Below are 12,050 nucleotides of genomic sequence, written 5' to 3'. Positions count from 1 at the left end.
TGCCGTCGACCAAAAGCGGGCACACCCACCTCTTCAGACAAACAGCACTCTCACGGGTGCTGGCGCCAAGTGTCGATACCACGGCCCCGTGTGGGGAGTTTGGCCATTTAGTGAGGTGTAAACATGTCGTATGCTGGACAATCAGGTGCAGAAAATTACGAGATTGGAAAAGGCATTCAGAATAGTCCACAGGCAAGACCTTTTCATAGGAAAGCTAGGTGTCAGCCGGGCAAGGTGGGGCAAAAGATTTCGAAATCCAGTTGTGGTTCATTTTAATGAAGGTTAGATCATCTACATTTTGGGTAGCCAGACGAGTCCTTTTTTCTGTTAGTATTGAACCTGCAGCACTGAATACTCTTTATGATAGGACACTAGCTGCCGGGCAAGCAAGCTCCTGCAATGCATATTCTGCCAATTCTGGCCAGGTGTCTAATTTGGATGCCCAGTAATCAAATGGGAATGACGGTTGAGGGAGAACATCGATAAGGGATGAAAAATAGTTTGTAACCATACTGGACAAATGTTGTCTCCTGTCACTTTGAATTGATGCTGCAGTACCTGTCCTGTCTGCGGTCATAGCAAAATCACTCCACAACCTGGTCAGAAAACCTCTCTGGCCAACGCCACTTCTGATTTCTGCCCCTCTAACTCCTCTGGTCTGCTGGCCCCTGCAGCTCGTGTGAGAACGATCACGGGCGCTGTGTGCAGGGAATGCCAGAAGCAAACGGTCAACAAGAGTTGATTGTTTGGTTGCTAATATTAGTTCCAAGTTCTCATGTGGCATTATATTTTGCAATTTGCCTTTATAGCGAGGATCAAGGAGGCAGGCCAACCAGTAATCGTCATCGTTCATCATTTTAGTTATGCGTGTGTCCCTTTTGAGGATACGTAAGGCATAATCCGCCATGTGGGCCAAAGTTCCAGTTCTCAAATCTGCGGTTGTGCTTGGTTGAGGGGCAGTTTCAGGCAAATCCACGTCACTTGTGTCCCTCCAAAAACCAGAACCCGGCCTTGCCGCGCCACCAATTTCCAGTGGCCCCGGAAAAGCTTCCTCATTAAAAATATAATCATCCCCATCATCCTCCTCGTCCTCCTCCTCCTCTTCGCCCGCTAACTCGTCCTGTACACTGCCCTGGCCAGACAATGGCTGACTGTCATCAAGGCTTTCCTCTTCCTCAGCTGCAGACGCCTGATCCTTTATGTGCGTAAAACTTTGCATCAGCAGACGCATTAGGGGGATGCTCATGCTTATTATGGCGTTGTCTGCACTAACCAGCCGTGTGCATTCCTCAAAACACTGAAGGACTTGACACATGTCTTGAATCTTCGACCACTGCACACCTGACAACTCCATGTCTGCCATCCTACTGCCTGCCCGTGTATGTGTATCCTCCCACAAAAACATAACAGCCCGCCTCTGTTCGCACAGTCTCTGAAGCATGTGCAGTGTTGAGTTCCACCTTGTTGCAACGTCTATGATTAGGCAATGCTGGGGAAGGTTCAAAGAACGCTGATAGGTCTGCATACGGCTGGAGTGTACGGGCGAACGGCGGATATGTGAGCAAAGTCCACGCACTTTGAGGAGCAGGTTGGATAACCCCGGATAACTTTTCAGGAATCACTGCACCACCAGGTTTAAGGTGTGAGCCAGGCAAGGAATGTGTTTCAGTTGGGAAAGGGAGATGGCAGCCATGAAATTCCTTCCGTTATCACTCACTACCTTGCCTGCCTCAAGATCTACAGTGCCCAGCCACGACTGCGTTTCTTTCTGCAAGAACTCGGACAGAACTTCCGCGGTGTGTCTGTTGTCGCTCAAACACTTCATAGCCAATACAGCCTGCTGACGTTTGCCAGTAGCTGCCCCATAATGGGAGACCTGGTGTGCAACAGTGGCAGCTGCGGATGGAGTGGTTGTGCGACTGTGGTCTGTGGACGAGCTCTCGCTTCTGCAGGAGGATGAAGAGGAGGAGGAGGGGGTGCGGACGGCTACAGCCAACTGTTTCCTAGACCGTGGGCTAGGCAGAACTGTACCAAACTTGCTGTCCCCTGTGGACCCTGCATCCACAACATTCACCCAGTGTGCCGTGATGGACACGTAACGTACCTGGCCATGCCTACTGGTCCATGCATCTGTTGTCAGGTGCACCTTTGTGCTCACAGATTGCCTGAGTGCATGGACGATGCGCTCTTTAACATGCTGGTGGAGGGCTGGGATGGCTTTTCTGGAAAAAAGTGTCGACTGGGTAGCTCGTAGCGTGGTACAGCGTAGTCCATCAGGGCTTTGAAAGCTTCGCTTTCAACTAACCGGTAGGGCATCATCTCTAACGAGATTAGTCTAGCTATGTGGGCGTTCAAACCCTGTGTACGCGGATGCGAGGCTAAGTACTTCCTTTTTCTAACCATAGTCTCATGTAGGGTGAGCTGGACTGGAGAGCTGGAGATCGTGGAACTAGCGGGGGTGCCGGTGGACATGGCAGACTGAGAGACGGTGGGAGATGGTATTGTTGCCACCGGTGCCCTAGATGCAGTGTTTCCTACTACGAAACTGGTGATTCCCTGACCCTGACTGCTTTGGCCTGGCAAAGAAACCTGCACAGATACTGCAGGTGGTGCGGAAAATGGTGGCCCTACACTGCCGGAAGGGATGTTGCGTTGCTGACTAGCTTCATTGGCCGAGGGTGCTACAACCTTAAGGGACGTTTGGTAGTTAGTCCAGGCTTGCAAATGCATGGTGGTTAAATGTCTATGCATGCAACTTGTATTGAGACTTTTCAGATTCTGTCCTCTGCTTAAGGTAGTTGAACATTTTTGACAGATGACTTTGCGCTGATCAATTGGATGTTGTTTAAAAAAATGCCAGACTGCACTCTTTCTAGCATCGGATACCTTTTCAGGCATTGCAGACTGAGCTTTAACCGGATGGCCACGCTGTCCTCCAACAGGTTTTGGCTTTGCCACGCGTTTTGGGCAAGATACGGGCCCGGCAGATGGAACCTGTTGCGATGTTGATGCCTGCTGTGGCCCCTCCTCCTCCGCTTCAGAACTGCTGCCCCCTGCACCCTGTTCCCCCAATGGCTGCCAATCGGGGTCAAGAACTGGGTCATCTATTACCTCTTCTTGTAGCTCGTGTGCAACTTCGTCTGTGTCACCGTGTCGGTCGGTGGTATAGCGTTCGTGATGGGGCAACATAGTCTCATCAGGGTCTGATTCTTGATCATTACCCTGCGAGGGCAATGTTGTGGTCTGAGTCAAAGGACCAGCATAGTAGTCTGGCTGTGGCTGTGCATCAGTGCACTCCATGTCAGATTCAACTTGTAATGGGCATGGACTGTTAACTGCTTCACTTTCTAAGCCAGGGACGGTATGTGTAAAGAGCTCCATGGAGTAACCCGTTGTGTCGCCTGCTGTATTCTTCTCTGTTGTTGTTTTTGCTGAAGAGGACAAGGAAGCGACTTGTCCCTGACCGTGAACATCCACTAACGACGCGCTGCTTTTACTTTTACCAGTTTCACGAGAGGAGGCAAAAGAGCTAGAGGCTGAGTCAGCAAGATAAGCCAAAACTTGCTCTTGCTGCTCCGGCTTTAAAAGCGGTTTTCCTACTCCCAGAAAAGGGAGCGTTCGAGGCCTTGTGTAGCCAGACGACGAACCTGGCTCCACAGCTCCAGACTTAGGTGCAATATTTTTTTTCCCACGACCAGCTGATGCTCCACCACTACCACTACCCTCATTACCAGCTGACAATGAACGCCCCCGGCCACGACCTCTTCCACCATACTTCCTCATTGTTTTAAAAACGTAAACAAACTAACGGTATTTGTTGCTGTCACACAACTTACACGGTGAGCTATAACTTCAGTATGATTTAGCTACCCCTTTACAGGTGAGTGAGACCACAACGAAATCAGGCACAATGTTACACACTCTGTTGTTGGTGGCAACAAATGAGAGAGATGCCACACACGCAGAACTGTCACTGAAGCACAAATGTAAATATTAATCTCCGACTGATTTGTTTTTTTGTTTTTTTTCAGGGAGACTTTAGGAAAAAAAAATAATAGAATAAAACGATTTTTTCCGGAAGAATTTAGAAACCAAATAAAATAAAATGATTTTTTCAGGGAGAATTTAGAAAACAAATAAAACAAAAAAAGGCTTTCTATGGCCCACTGAGTGAGAGATGACGCACACAGGAGTCAGGAGTGGCACACAAGCCCAGAGGCCAATATTTATCTCCCACTGATTGATGTAGTGATTTTTTCAGGTAGATTTTGGAACCCAAATCAAGCTAAAAAAATAATAGGCTTTCTATGGCCCACAATTGGAGAGAGAGAGAGAGAGATGGCACACCCAGGAGTCAAGACTGGCACACAAGCAGAAAGGGCAATATTAATCTACCACTGATTTGTTTTTTTTTGTTTTTTCAGGGAGACTTTAGGAAAAAAAAATAATAGAATAAAATGATTTTTTCAGGAAAAATTTAGAAACCAAATAAAATAAAATGATTTTTTCAGGGAGAATTTAGAAAACAAATAAAACAAAAAAAGGCTTTCTATGGCCCACTGAGTGAGAGATGACGCACACAGGAGTCAGGAGTGGCACACAAGCCCAGAGGCCAATATTTATCTCCCACTGATTGATGTAGTGATTTTTTCAGGTAGATTTTGGAACCCAAATCAAGCTAAAAAAATAATAGGCTTTCTATGGCCCACAATTGGAGAGAGAGAGAGAGAGATGGCACACCCAGGAGTCAAGACTGGCACACAAGCAGAAAGGGCAATATTAATCTCCCACTGATTTGTTTTTTTTTTTTTTTTCAGGGAGACTTTAGGAAAAAAAAATAATAGAATAAAATGATTTTTTCAGGAAGAATTTAGAAACCAAATAAAATAAAATGATTTTTTCAGGGAGAATTTAGAAAACAAATAAAACAAAAAAAGGCTTTCTATGGCCCACTGAGTGAGAGATGACGCACACAGGAGTCAGGAGTGGCACACAAGCCCAGAGGCCAATATTTATCTCCCACTGATTGATGTAGTGATTTTTTCAGGTAGATTTTGGAACCCAAATCAAGCTAAAAAAATAATAGGCTTTCTATGGCCCACAATTGGAGAGAGAGAGAGAGAGATGGCACACCCAGGAGTCAAGACTGGCACACAAGCAGAATGGGCAATATTAATCTCCCACTGATTTGTTTTTTTTTGTTTTTTTCAGGGAGACTTTAGGAAAAAAAAATAATAGAATAAAATGATTTTTTCAGGAAGAATTTAGAAACCAAATAAAATAAAATGATTTTTTCAGGGAGAATTTAGAAAACAAATAAAACAAAAAAAGGCTTTCTATGGCCCACTGAGTGAGAGATGACGCACACAGGAGTCAGGAGTGGCACACAAGCCCAGAGGCCAATATTTATCTCCCACTGATTGATGTAGTGATTTTTTCAGGTAGATTTTGGAACCCAAATCAAGCTAAAAAAATAATAGGCTTTCTATGGCCCACAATTGGAGAGAGAGAGAGAGAGAGATGGCACACCCTGGAGTCAAGACTGGCACACAAGCAGAAAGGGCAATATTAATCTACCACTGATTTGTTTTTTTTTGTTTTTTCAGGGAGACTTTAGGAAAAAAAAATAATAGAATAAAATGATTTTTTCAGGAAGAATTTATAAACCAAATAAAATAAAATGATTTTTTCAGGGAGAATTTAGAAAACAAATAAAACAAAAAAAGGCTTTCTATGGCCCACTGAGTGAGAGATGACGCACACAGGAGTCAGGAGTGGCACACAAGCCCAGAGGCCAATATTTATCTCCCACTGATTGATGTAGTGATTTTTTCAGGTAGATTTTGGAACCCAAATCAAGCTAAAAAAATAATAGGCTTTCTATGGCCCACAATTGGAGAGAGAGAGAGAGAGATGGCACACCCAGGAGTCAAGACTGGCACACAAGCAGAAAGGGCAATATTAATCTCCCACTGATTTGTTTTTTTTTTTTTTTTTCAGGGAGACTTTAGGAAAAAAAAATAATAGAATAAAATGATTTTTTCAGGAAGAATTTAGAAACCAAATAAAATAAAATGATTTTTTTCAGGGAGAATTTAGAAAACAAATAAAACAAAAAAAGGCTTTCTATGGCCCACTGAGTGAGAGATGACGCACACAGGAGTCAGGAGTGGCACACAAGCCCAGAGGCCAATATTTATCTCCCACTGATTGATGTAGTGATTTTTTCAGGTAGATTTTGGAACCCAAATCAAGCTAAAAAAATAATAGGCTTTCTATGGCCCACAATTGGAGAGAGAGAGAGAGAGATGGCACACCCAGGAGTCAAGACTGGCACACAAGCAGAAAGGGCAATATTAATCTCCCACTGATTTGTTTTTTTTTGTTTTTTCAGGGAGACTTTAGGAAAAAAAAATAATAGAATAAAATGATTTTTTCAGGAAGAATTTAGAAACCAAATAAAATAAAATGATTTTTTCAGGGAGAATTTAGAAAACAAATAAAACAAAAAAAGGCTTTCTATGGCCCACTGAGTGAGAGATGACGCACACAGGAGTCAGGAGTGGCACACAAGCCCAGAGGCCAATATTTATCTCCCACTGATTGATGTAGTGATTTTTTCAGGTAGATTTTGGAACCCAAATCAAGCTAAAAAAATAATAGGCTTTCTATGGCCCACAATTGGAGAGAGAGAGAGAGAGAGATGGCACACCCAGGAGTCAAGACTGGCACACAAGCAGAAAGGGCAATATTAATCTCCCACTGATTTGTTTGTTTTTTTTTTTTCAGGGAGACTTTAGGAAAAAAAAAAAATAGAATAAAATGATTTTTTTCAGGAAGAATTTAGAAACCAAATAAAATAAAATGATTTTTTCAGGGAGAATTTAGAAAACAAATAAAACAAAAAAAGGCTTTCTATGGCCCACTGAGTGAGAGATGACGCACACAGGAGTCAGGAGTGGCACACAAGCCCAGAGGCCAATATTTATCTCCCACTGATTGATGTAGTGATTTTTTCAGGTAGATTTTGGAACCCAAATCAAGCTAAAAAAATAATAGGCTTTCTATGGCCCACAATTGGAGAGAGAGAGAGAGAGATGGCACACCCAGGAGTCAAGACTGGCACACAAGCAGAAAGGGCAATATTAATCTCCCACTGATTTTTTTTTTTTGTTTTTTTCAGGGAGACTTTAGGAAAAAAAAATAATAGAATAAAATGATTTTTTCAGGAAGAATTTAGAAACCAAATAAAATAAAATGATTTTTTCAGGGAGAATTTAGAAAACAAATAAAACAAAAAAAGGCTTTCTATGGCCCACTGAGTGAGAGATGACGCACACAGGAGTCAGGAGTGGCACACAAGCCCAGAGGCCAATATTTATCTCCCACTGATTGATGTAGTGATTTTCTCAGGTAGATTTTGGAACCCAAATCAAGCTAAAAAAATAATAGGCTTTCTATGGCCCACAATTGGAGAGAGAGAGAGATGGCACACCCAGGAGTCAAGACTGGCACACAAGCTGAAAGGGCAATATTAATCTCCTACTGATTTGTTTTTTGTTTTTTTTCAGGGAGACTTTAGGAAAAAAAAAATAATAGAATAAAATGATTTTTTCAGGAAGAATTTAGAAACCAAATAAAATAAAATGATTTTTTCAGGGAGAATTTAGAAAACAAATAAAACAAAAAAAGGCTTTCTATGGCCCACTGAGTGAGAGATGACGCACACAGGAGTCAGGAGTGGCACACAAGCCCAGAGGCCAATATTTATCTCCCACTGATTGATTTATTGATTTTTTCAGGTAGAATTTAGAACCCAAATCAACCAAAAACATAAATAGGCTTTCTATGGCCCACTATTTGTGAGAGAGATGGCACGCTCAGGACTGGCACACAAGCCCAGAGGCCAATATTAATCTCCCACTTTTTATTTTTTTTCAGGGAAAAATTATAAACCCAATAAAAAAAAAAAAAATAGGCTTTCTATGGCCCACTATCTGAGAGAGAGAGATGGCACGCTTAGGACTGGCACACAAGCCCAAAGGCCAATATTAATCTCCCTTTTTTTTTTCAGGGAGAATTTATAAAACCAAAAAAAATAAAATAAATAGGCTTTCTATGGCCCACTATTTGTGAGAGAGATGGCACGCTCAGGACTGGCACACAAGCCCAGAGGCCAATATTAATCTCCCACTTTTTTTTTTTGTTCCAGGGAAAATTTATAAACCCAATAAAAAAAAAAATTAATAGGCTTTCTATGGCCCACTATCTGAGAGAGAGAGATGGCACGCTTAGGACTGGCACACAAGCCCAAAGGCCAATATTAATCTCCCTTTTTTTTTTCAGGGAGAATTTATAAAACCCAAAAAAATAAAAATAAATAGGCTTTCTATGGCCCACTATTTGTGAGAGAGATGGCACGCTCAGGACTGGCACACAAGCCCAGAGGCCAATATTAATCTCCCACTTTTTTTTTTTTTGTTCCAGGGAAAATTTATAAACCCAATAAAAAAAATAATAAATAAGCTTTCTATGGCCCACTATCTGAGAGAGAGAGATGGCACGCTTAGGACTGGCACACAAGCCCAAAGACCAATATTACTCTCCCACTGATTGATTTATTGATTTTTTCAGGTTGAATTTAGAACCCAAATAAAGCAACAAAAAAAAGAAATGGGCTTTCTATGGCCCACTGAGTGAGTGATGATGCACACAGGAGTCAGGAGTGGCACACAAGCCCTGAGGCCAATATTTTTCTCCCACTGATTGATGTAGTGATTTTTTCAGGTAGATTTTATAACCCAAATCAAGCAGAAAAATAAATAGGCTTTCTATGGCCCACTGAGTGAGAGATGGCACACACAGGGATGGCACTCTAGCAGAAATGTCAATCTTAATCTCCCACAAAAAAAAAAAAAAACAGGGAGTGTCCAACAATTACTATCTCCCTGCAGTAATCTCAGCCAGGTATGGCAGGCAGCAATAAGGAGTGGAATGATGCACAAATTAAATAAAAAGTGTGGACAAACAAAAAAGATAGCTGTGCAGAAAGGAAGGAACAAGAGGATTTGTGCTTTGAAAAAAGCAGTTGGTTTGCACAGCGGCGTACACACAGCAATGCAGCTATCAGGGAGCCTTCTAGGGCAGCCCAATGAGCTACAGCGCTGAGGGGAAAAAAAAAAAAGAAAAAATGTAGCTTCCACTGTCCCTGCACACCGAAGGTGGTGTTGGGCAGTGGAAATCGCTACAGCACAAGCGGTTTGGTGGTTAATGGACCCTGCCTAACGCTATCCCTGCTTCTGACGAAGCGGCAGCAACCTCTCCCTAAGCTCAGATCAGCAGCAGTAACATGGCGGTCGGCGGGAACGCCCCTTTATAGCCCCTGTGACGCCGCAGACAGCAAGCCAATCACTGCAATGCCCTTCTCTAAGATGGTGGGGACCAGGACCTATGTCATCACGCTGCCCACACTCTGCGTTTACCTTCATTGGCTGAGAAATGGCGCTTTTCGCGTCATTGAAACGCGACTTTGGCGCGAAAGTCGCGTACCGCATGGCCGACCCCGCACAGGGGTCGGATCGGGTTTCATGAAACCCGACTTTGCCAAAAGTCGGCGACTTTTGAAAATGAACGACCCGTTTCGCTCAACCCTACTTGGGTATACTAATAGATCACAGACTGCACATGAGTCAACAGGGTGATGCAGCAGAAAAAAAGGCACACAGTTCTAGGATGTATTAAGAGAAGCCTAGAGTCTAGATCATGCGAAGTAATTATACCCCTCCTCTCCTCCTTGGTCTGGCCTCATCTGCAATACTGTGTCCAGTTCTGGGCACCACATTTTAAAAAAGACATTGAAGAAAGTGGAGCATGTTCAGAGAAGAGCTACCAGGATAGTAAGCAGACTGCAAAGTATGGCTACGAGGAAAGGTTAAAGGATCTGGGAGTCTTTAGCTTGCAAAAAAGAAGACAAAGAGGAGACTTAATAGCTGTCTACAAATATCTGAAGGGATGTCACAGTGTAGAGGGATGATCCTTATTCTCATTTGAACATGGAAACACGAGAAGCAATGGAATGAAACTGAAAGGGAGAAGATACAGACTAGATATTAGAAAAACTTTTTGACAGTGAGTGTGATCAATAAGTGGAACAGGCTGCAAGATAGGTAGTGAGTTCTCCTTCAATGGAAGTCTTCAAACAGAGGCTGGACAGAAAATCTGTCTGAGATGATTTAGTGAATCCTGCATTGAGCAGGGGGTTGACATGATGACCCTGGAGGTCTCTTCCAAATCTAGCATTCTATGGTTCTACGATTGTAAGCATCAATATCAAAGTGCAGCATACAATACGTTCCCAGCAGCACCAAACAAATATCAGTGTAGAATAACTATGAAAAGGGAGACTGGCGGGCACCACTACGAGGGATCTCCCATCACATGCCACAAATATAGATACTATAAAAAGCAGAAAAAGAAGGTATGCACAAAGCGGGGATCACCTGGACTTGCATCCCTAGGAATAAACTAGGGGGCATCTTTGCTGATTATACCCTTTGCATAGGTAAATTGGATCTGGTACTGTCTGCTTAGATGTAAGTTAAGGCCTACAGTTTATATTATATTTGCTTTTAGGACTGCATTGTGTATCTTTCTTCAGTTTACTATACTGTTTTGGGACACATTATTGTATGTGGGGGGGTTCTTGAACCAGGGTTTTTGACCCTATTATGGGTCTCTGTACTTACCATGTGTATGGTTTTTTTTATGTGTTTTTAAAGTGTTTTTTGCAGTGTTTAGTGCTTTTTGTCTTCAATAAAATTTATCATATTTGTACGACTTATAGTGTGGTGATCCCGCGCTTTGTGCATGCCTCCTTTTTCTGCTTTTTATAGTATCAGTGTAGAATAACATATCTCCGCAATAGTGCTAGACGACTATCACATAGATTGATTTTTATTTTCTATTTTTCTCACTGACTGGTGCTGGGTGGGCTCCAAAGGGAAATTACACACAGAGTGCCATGTATTTTGAGACTGACACTGTATATTATTGTTTGCTTTGTGCCTTATAGTTACCAATTTAGCCATTTCCCTCCCAGACAAGTGAATATATGAAGACTGTCAAAGGTCGTCATTAGTTTATATTCCCATACTCTTCTGTCTCTCTTAGATTTGAAGCTACCTATTAAACACAAGTACTTTCATGTCCATAATGTTATGATTTGGGAGACAAAAATGTATTGCCACAGGTAGATCCATTCTTTTTTTTTCTCTCTTATTGTGTGGCAATGAGAATTCATTCTTGCTCTAAGCTTTTGCCCTGTCTCCCCCACATACAGACCCCCAGTTAGACATTTAGTAGAATTAATTAGGTACACCACATTAGAAGTGACGCAGCTGAAAGTACCTGGTATCTTGTAGTCCTGATGTGAATTGGGGATCTTTATCTTGTCTGTGGTCATTATAAATGGACAGGTTTTACATTTTTTCTGATTGCAAAGAAAGGTTCCTGCAGCTGTTGGGGAGGACAGGGAGCTCTTGACAATGATGCTTCTTAGATTTGGGGGCTGCCTAAAACACAGTAGTGGGGGGTCTGGAAAAATAGATTGTAATCGGGCATTTTTTATAGTAAAGGTTGTAATTTCGGTGCAGCTCCCCTTAGCACCTCCAGATTTGGATTGTAGGTAACTACTAGAGGTACCTGGTTATTTTCTTCTTTAGCTTTGTAATACTCAAATCCAAAACAAAGTCTTAAATTGCCATGAAGCGCAAAAGGAATTTATACACAATGCACTATGATATTTAAACCAGTAATATTTATTAATAATTCACACAATAAAAATGACAACGGTAATAAACCAGAAAAAAACTCCAATGTAGCGGAGCTGATTATTCACATAACATCAGAATTAACACACATGAGCAATCAATAGCATAATGCCCAGAAAAAGGCCTGCCTAAACCAGATAAACTACACACAACCGAGCGGTATAACTATCATGCAAACGGCTCTGTAGAAACAGGTGATTCAATTAATGGGGCTCTGTTAAT

The sequence above is a fragment of the Ranitomeya imitator genome, chromosome 4 (assembly GCF_032444005.1).
Source record: "Ranitomeya imitator isolate aRanImi1 chromosome 4, aRanImi1.pri, whole genome shotgun sequence".
Lineage (NCBI taxonomy): Eukaryota > Metazoa > Chordata > Amphibia > Anura > Dendrobatidae > Ranitomeya > Ranitomeya imitator.
This window is presented reverse-complemented; position numbering follows the sequence as displayed.